This window comes from Chiloscyllium plagiosum, chromosome 40 (assembly GCF_004010195.1).
Source record: "Chiloscyllium plagiosum isolate BGI_BamShark_2017 chromosome 40, ASM401019v2, whole genome shotgun sequence".
NCBI classification, from domain to species: domain Eukaryota; kingdom Metazoa; phylum Chordata; class Chondrichthyes; order Orectolobiformes; family Hemiscylliidae; genus Chiloscyllium; species Chiloscyllium plagiosum.
The window spans coordinates 5,016,107-5,023,174 of NC_057749.1; positions in this window are offsets into that span (position 1 = coordinate 5,016,107).

Genomic DNA, 7,068 nt, shown 5'->3' on the forward strand with positions numbered 1-7,068 from the left:
TACAATAGGTTTCAAGATGCCTTCCACATAGCCAGAGAGATTCTCACATAGGGTCCCATTTCCCGACATGATGGGACGTCCCGGTGTGTTGGCTTTGTGTACCTTTGGAAGGCAGTAGAAGTCGCCTACATGAGAAGTACGTGGGATGAGGGTGCGTAGGGAGCTCTGAAGGACTGGATCCAAAGTTCTGATCAGTGTGTTTAATTCGGTTTTTTAACTTCAACTTCTTGTTCCTTTTTAGCCATGTTTAAGTTCTTTCCTACTAAACAATTTTTTCTTCATAAATCGAATACTACCAATGAGCCTCACTCGCTAGTTTAGAGATGTAGAGATCATTGGAGAGGAAAGGTCCCAAAGGTCCATCAATTCTGCACTGGTCAAAACCAGGCACCTAACTATTCTAATCCCATTCCCAGTGTATAGTTAGCCCTTAACCTTCTATGCCTTGGCTTCGCAAGTGCATTTCTTAAAGACTTTGCCATTGCAGTCTCCCCCCGTCTCCTGCTCCATTGGTAGTGCCAAGCAACCAAGTTATCAACCTGAATTATTTGCTCCAATCCTGAAGCCGAACGAGAATGTAGGTTCTTCTGAGTAAGGTACAGCAATGCTGTTCATGTCAGGAAAGGTGACACTTGTAAGTGTAAACACTCAAATAAAGGAAACCGATTAAAGTACTATTTTGCCTCAGGGCAGAACTGAGGACTGCAGATGCTGGAAACCAGAATTTAGATCAGAGTGATGCTGAAAAGGTGCAGCTGGTCAGGCAGCATCCGGGGAGCAGGAAAATCGACGTTTCGGGTAAAAGCCCTTAATCAGGAAAGGGCTGATTTTCCTGCCCCTCAGATGCTGCCTGACCTGCTGTGCTTTTCCAGCACCACTCTAATCTAAACTCTCTACTCTTTTGCCTCAGCCTTCCTTGTGTGAGCATTTCATTTTTTGACTCAATTGCCCACATATACCTTTATTGCCAGGATTTTGAGATGACAGAAACAAGTATCCATTATCATTAAATCACACATACAAATACAGCTGTAGCAGTTTTGGAAAAATTAATCCATTTCCATTTAAATATAAAATATTATCTGGGTTTCTGCCAGTGCAATATTAATTGAGTGGACTGACCTTCTCTAAACACCTCATCTGGCTATGTAGTAGACCTTTGCTAATCAATAAAGGCTTTATTAAACGGTATTAAAATGTTAAAATATTTTATTCATGGTAGACAGACGTGCAAAATCAACTGCTTCAATAAGAAGTAATTCTACAAAATGAAGTCCCCGGGAGTTACTTCTGTAAGGTCAATGCTCTTCCTATATTTATAACAATCTGACCCAAATTTCAATTTGGCTTTCCATTCAGTACTTTTTGAGCTGGCACAAACGGAATTTCAAGTCATCACTTGATGGTCGAACAGTGGTGTTATTGAGTTGGTCCAGTGCCATTCATCAGAGTCATCAATAAAAACTCCTTTAAGAGTAGGGTGTTGGTTGGCTTAGTGGAGTGGACAACCAGTCTGTAATATCAAATGATGCCCCTTCTCAGGTGAATGCTGTCTGGCAAAAGGCACCATTGTGGGCTGTGACACTCAATCACTTTCGTTCTCAGCTGCATGCAAAGGATCCCAGGACATTATTTGAGGGAGAGTTCATTCCAATGTTCCAGCAGATATTTACCCCTCAATCGCCAAGGGTCTACTTCAGAACAACGGTCTGAAGAAGGGCCACTGGACACAAAACTTTAATTCTACTTTCTCTCTCCACAGATGCAGCCAGACCTCTCTGACAATTTCAGCTTTTGTTTCTGCATTCCAGCATCTGCAGTTCTTTATTTTTCTTTTAATCACCCTCCTTTATATCTGCTTATGTCACAGAGTCACAGAGATGGACAGCACAGAAATAGATCCTTGGGTCCAATTTGTCCATGCCGACCAGATATCCTAAATTAATCTACTCCCATTTGCCAGCACTTGGCCCATATCCCTCTAAACCCTTTCCTATTCATGTACACATACAGGTGCCTTTTAAATGTTGTAACTGTACCAGCCTCCAACACTTCCTTTGGCAGCTCATTTCATACACCCAATACCTTCTACGTGAAACAATTATTCCTGAGATCCTTTGTAAATCTTTTCCCTCTCATCTTAAGTCTATATCCTCCAGTTTTGGACTCCCATGGCCTGGGAAAAAATACCTTGGTCATTCACCCTATCTATACCCCCCATGATTATATAAATCTCAATAGGGTTACCCTCTACCTCTGACACTCCAGAGAAAATAGCTCCAGCCTATTCACCTCTCCTTATAGCTCAAACCCTGGAAACATACATGCAATCTTCTCTGAACCCTTTCAAGTTTCACAACGTTTCCTATAGCAGGGACAACAGACTGAATGCATTATTCTAAAAGTGGCCTAACCAATGTTCTGCGCAGCCATAATATGGCATCCCAACTCCTATACTCAATGCACTGACCAATAAAGGAAAGTACACCAAATACTTTCTTTACTACCCTGTCTATCAGCAGCTCCACCTTCAAGGAACTATGAATCTACATCCCCAAGATATCTTTGTTCAGCAACACTCCCCAGTACCCTACCATTAAGCGTGTTAGCTCTGACCTGGTTTGCCTTACCAAAATGCAACACCTCACATTTATTTGAATTAAACTCCATCTGCCACTCCTCAGTCCATCAGCCCAACTGATCATTTATATGCCTTGGTATTAATTTTTACTTGATAAACATCTGATTGAACGTTTTGGGGTAACGTATGATGTTAAGAGCCCAAAACAAATCCAAGCTGCAAGTGGAGTTTCAGAATTTAGCCTCAGATCCCTGAAGGTCTGGCAGTAAATGTTCAGTTTGGACTGGTACCCAGGGCTGTATCTATACCCAAACAGCTTTCTACTACAATGGGGTGATCCTCATTTGGAAGGAATGGCTCATTAACTAAATCAGAAGAATGGTTTGTTAAGACAATAGATTTTCCAAAAAATGAAAGCAACAGGAATGCTCAACTTTTCAGTAACTTCTGCAGATATAAACCTTTATAATCAAAGAAAGTGCAAGACAACCTCTGAATGAAGCAAAACAGTAATGGATGATGAATGAAAATGTAATGAGGTGTCTATATCTTGTCGAAGGCTTCCTCAATGACAGATTACAGGATTAACTCAAAAATCAGAATTTGCCAAGTTACAGGGCATGAAGTGTAACAACAACTTCAAAGGTTTGGAAGGTATAAAATATTAGTGAAGAGGTGCTTCAAAACAGAAAGTGGATCACTTGATGAAGGAGCAGTGCTCTGAAAGCTTGAGATTTCAAATAAGCCTATCAGACTATAAACTGGCGTTGTGTGACCTCTGACTTTGACCACCCCAAATCAACATTGGTATCTCCACATCCCAATCTGATTGTCATCATAGAATCCCTACAGTGTGGAAAGGGGCCTTTTGGCCCAACAAGTCCACACCGATCCTCCGAAGAATATCCCATCCAAACCCATTCCCCTACCCTATTACTCTCCATATACACCTGACTAATGTTCCTAACCTACACATCCCAGAATTCCATGGCAATTTAGCATGACCAATTCACCTAACCTGTCAATTCTCCTAAAGTCTTCACCTGACGAAGGAGCAGTGCTCCAAAAGCTTGTGATTACAAATATACCTGTTGGACAATAACCTGGTGTTGTGTGACTTCTGACTTTGTCCACCCCAGTCCAACACCAGCACCTCCACATCACAATCTGATAACAGCCTTCCCTCCACATTCCCACCTCACCCTGGTAACTTTTCAGTTCCCTTCTTGCCAAGAATTGAATTATCCTTGTCTTAAAAATATTCAAAGACTCTCTTTCCACTGCCTTTTTCAAAAGAGTTCCAAATACTTACGATCCTTTGAGAGAAAGAATTTTGCATCATCTCCATCTTAAATTACTCTGAAATTTCCAGGAGTTTCTGTTGAATACAGTCAATATTCTACCTGTTGAGGAATGCCAAAGAATTGTGCTGTTTCACAGAGTATGAAAGCCCTACTGTGTGGAAGCAGGCCATTTGGCATATCAAGTCAACACCAACCCTCCAAAGAGCATCCCACCCAGACCCATCCCATCCCTACGTAACCCAACATTTCCCATGGTCAATCCATTTAGCCTGCACATCTCTAGGCACTATGGGCAATTTGGAGAAAGTGAGGACTGCAGATGCTGGAGGTCAGAGTTGAGAGTGTGGTGCTGGAAAAGCACATTAGGTTAGGCAGCATCAAAGGAGCAGGAGAATTGATGTTTCGGGCATAAGCCCTTCATCAGGAATGTCATGTACATCACTGGACACTATGGGCAATTTAGCATGGCCAATCCATCAAACCTGCACATCCCTGGACACTATGGGCAATTTAACATGGCCAATCCATCAAACCTGCACATCCCAGGACACTATGGGCACTTTAGCATGGCCAATCCACCAAATCTGCACATCCCTGGACACTATGGGCACTTTAGCATGGCCAATCCACCAAATCTGCACATCCCTGGATACTATGGGCAATTTAGCATGGCTGAGCCATCTAACCTGCACACCCCTGGACACTATGGGCACTTTAGTATGGTCAATCCACCAAACCTGCACATCCCTGGATGCTATGGGCAATTTTGCATGGCCAATCCACCAAACCTGTGAATCCCTGAACACTCTGGGCAATTTAGCATGGCCAATCACCCAATCTGCACATCTACGGACTTGATGTAATCCATTATTTGAATGTAAGGCTTAAACAGGTGCCTGAAATTGACACCACCCTTTCAGCCTATTCATTTTACTGAAAAGCTGCTGAACCAAACGATTTCTCTTCACCTCCTCTTTTTTTCTGAAAATTATCCCATGATCTGACAGAAGCACTTTTTCTTTATCTACCAATCTCAAAATTAATCTTTCCCTTAACTATCAGCCATGATAACCATGGCACAATGGGCACCATTCTCACCTTGGAGTCACATTGTTTGGGATTCAAGTCTCACCTCTAGCTCTTGAGCTCAAACATTAAGGTGCTCACTGCAGTGCAGATACTGAGTGAGTGTCATGCAATGGGAGGTCTTTGGATGGCATGTTGACATTAGGCCCCAGACACCTGCTTGGGAAGATATAAAAGGGCTCATGCCACTACCTTGATAAAGTACAAAAATATAAGTTATACCCATTAGCCAATTGTATAAGAACCAGAAAACACAGGTTATTTTAAAGAGTGAGAAATGCAAGAATAGATGATGACCATTAGACATAGGAGCAGATGTAGACCATTCAACCCATTGAGTCCACTGCACCATTCAATGAGATGGTGCCTGATCTGATAATCTTCAACTCAACTTCCTTGTCCTTTCACCAAACCTCTTGATTCCTTCACTGATTCAAAATCTGTCCATTGCAAAATAGGCCGCGGCCATTTTCCCTGGAGGGCCTAAACCTGAGGGGTGAACCTAGGGAAGTTTATAAAATCATGAGAGGCATGGATAGGATGAACAGACAAGGTCTGTTCCCCACAGTAGGAGAGTCTTAAACTAGAGGGCATAGGTTTAAGGTGAGAGGGGAAAGATTTAAAAGGGACCTAAGGGGCAACTTTTTCATACAGAGGGTGGTACGTGTATGGAATGAGCTGCCAGAGAAAGTGGTGGAAGCTGGTACAATTACAACATTTAAAAGGCATCTGGATGCGTACAGAAATAGGAAGGGTTTAGAGTGATATGGACCAAGTGCTGAAAAATGCGATTAGATTAATTAAGGATATCTGGTCAACATGAACGAGTTGGACCAAAGGGTCTGTTTTCATGCTGTACAACTCTGAGTCTATGACTATGGATAGCCTTAATAATCCAGCCTCAACAGTAAATAATTCCACAGATTCACAAGCGGAATTCTTCTTCATTCCTGTCTTAAATGTGTTACTCCTTATTCTGGGATTATATCCTCTGGTCCTAGAATTTCCCACAAGAGGAAGCAACATTTTCATGTCTAACCTATCAAGCTTTCTAAGAATCGTGTACTTTTCAATAAGAAGATATTTTTCACACCACAAGTGATACCAAGCAGGAAACTGCTGCGTCAAAAGGTGGTGGAAGAGGAGACGATCAATGATTTATCAGGAAAATTAAATGGACACTTAAGGGAACTATATGCGCAGGGCTACAAGGATGGTGCAGGGAATTGCGACTGTACTGGATTCCTCTGCAAAGACCTGTCAGATACTTCATGGACTGAAGGGCCTTCATCTGTGTCAAAAGACCCAAATTATGCAGGGAGCCATGAGGTGCAGAGGCTTTTCTTTTCAAACAGAGGGCAGCCTACCATAGTTAATAGAATTGACTAATCAGCACCAAATCACAATGAGTTTGAATGGCTTAGTATATTAATGCTTTGAAAGGTTAAATACATGCAGAATCGGAGGATGCCTATTGAAACATTCTCAGGTTGTTGGAAGAAGTCAAGTAAATCAAATTAATGATGCTTTGAAGGACAGTGGATAATTATACCATAGATTCCAGATGAGCAGGCCATCGTTTCAGATAGCAGGCATGTCATAAAATGCAAATTTAGAGATGGATTAATTAGCTCCATTCTGATTCATTAGTGGTCATCTCAGAAGATGCAGTTAATGCTTCCAGCTTAGTGTCTGTGACATGAAAGGCTTTTATGGCGTAAATGCATTGTATTGCAAGTCATCTTCAACTCTACTTTCAGGGGTGTCTAATGTGAGAGTTTGATTTTCCACAGCTCAGTCAGGAATCCTTTCTCAGCTTGCATAAAAACAGCACATTGACAAAAGTGCTGAAGAATATTAGACCATGTGTGAAATAGAGACTGGAGGAAGTATTTAAACTTTTGTGGAACACTCTGTTTGCAACTCAGTTATTATATTAGTTCGCTAATGTTGTAACCCATTGCTCAGTTTCTAAAACACTTGCTTCAGAATTTGCATTCTGGGTGAAGATCTGCTTCAGGGATGAGCGCAAAATAAAAAGCTGACACACCGGTTTTGTACTGAGGGAGTGCACTGTCAGAGATACTGAGGGAGTGC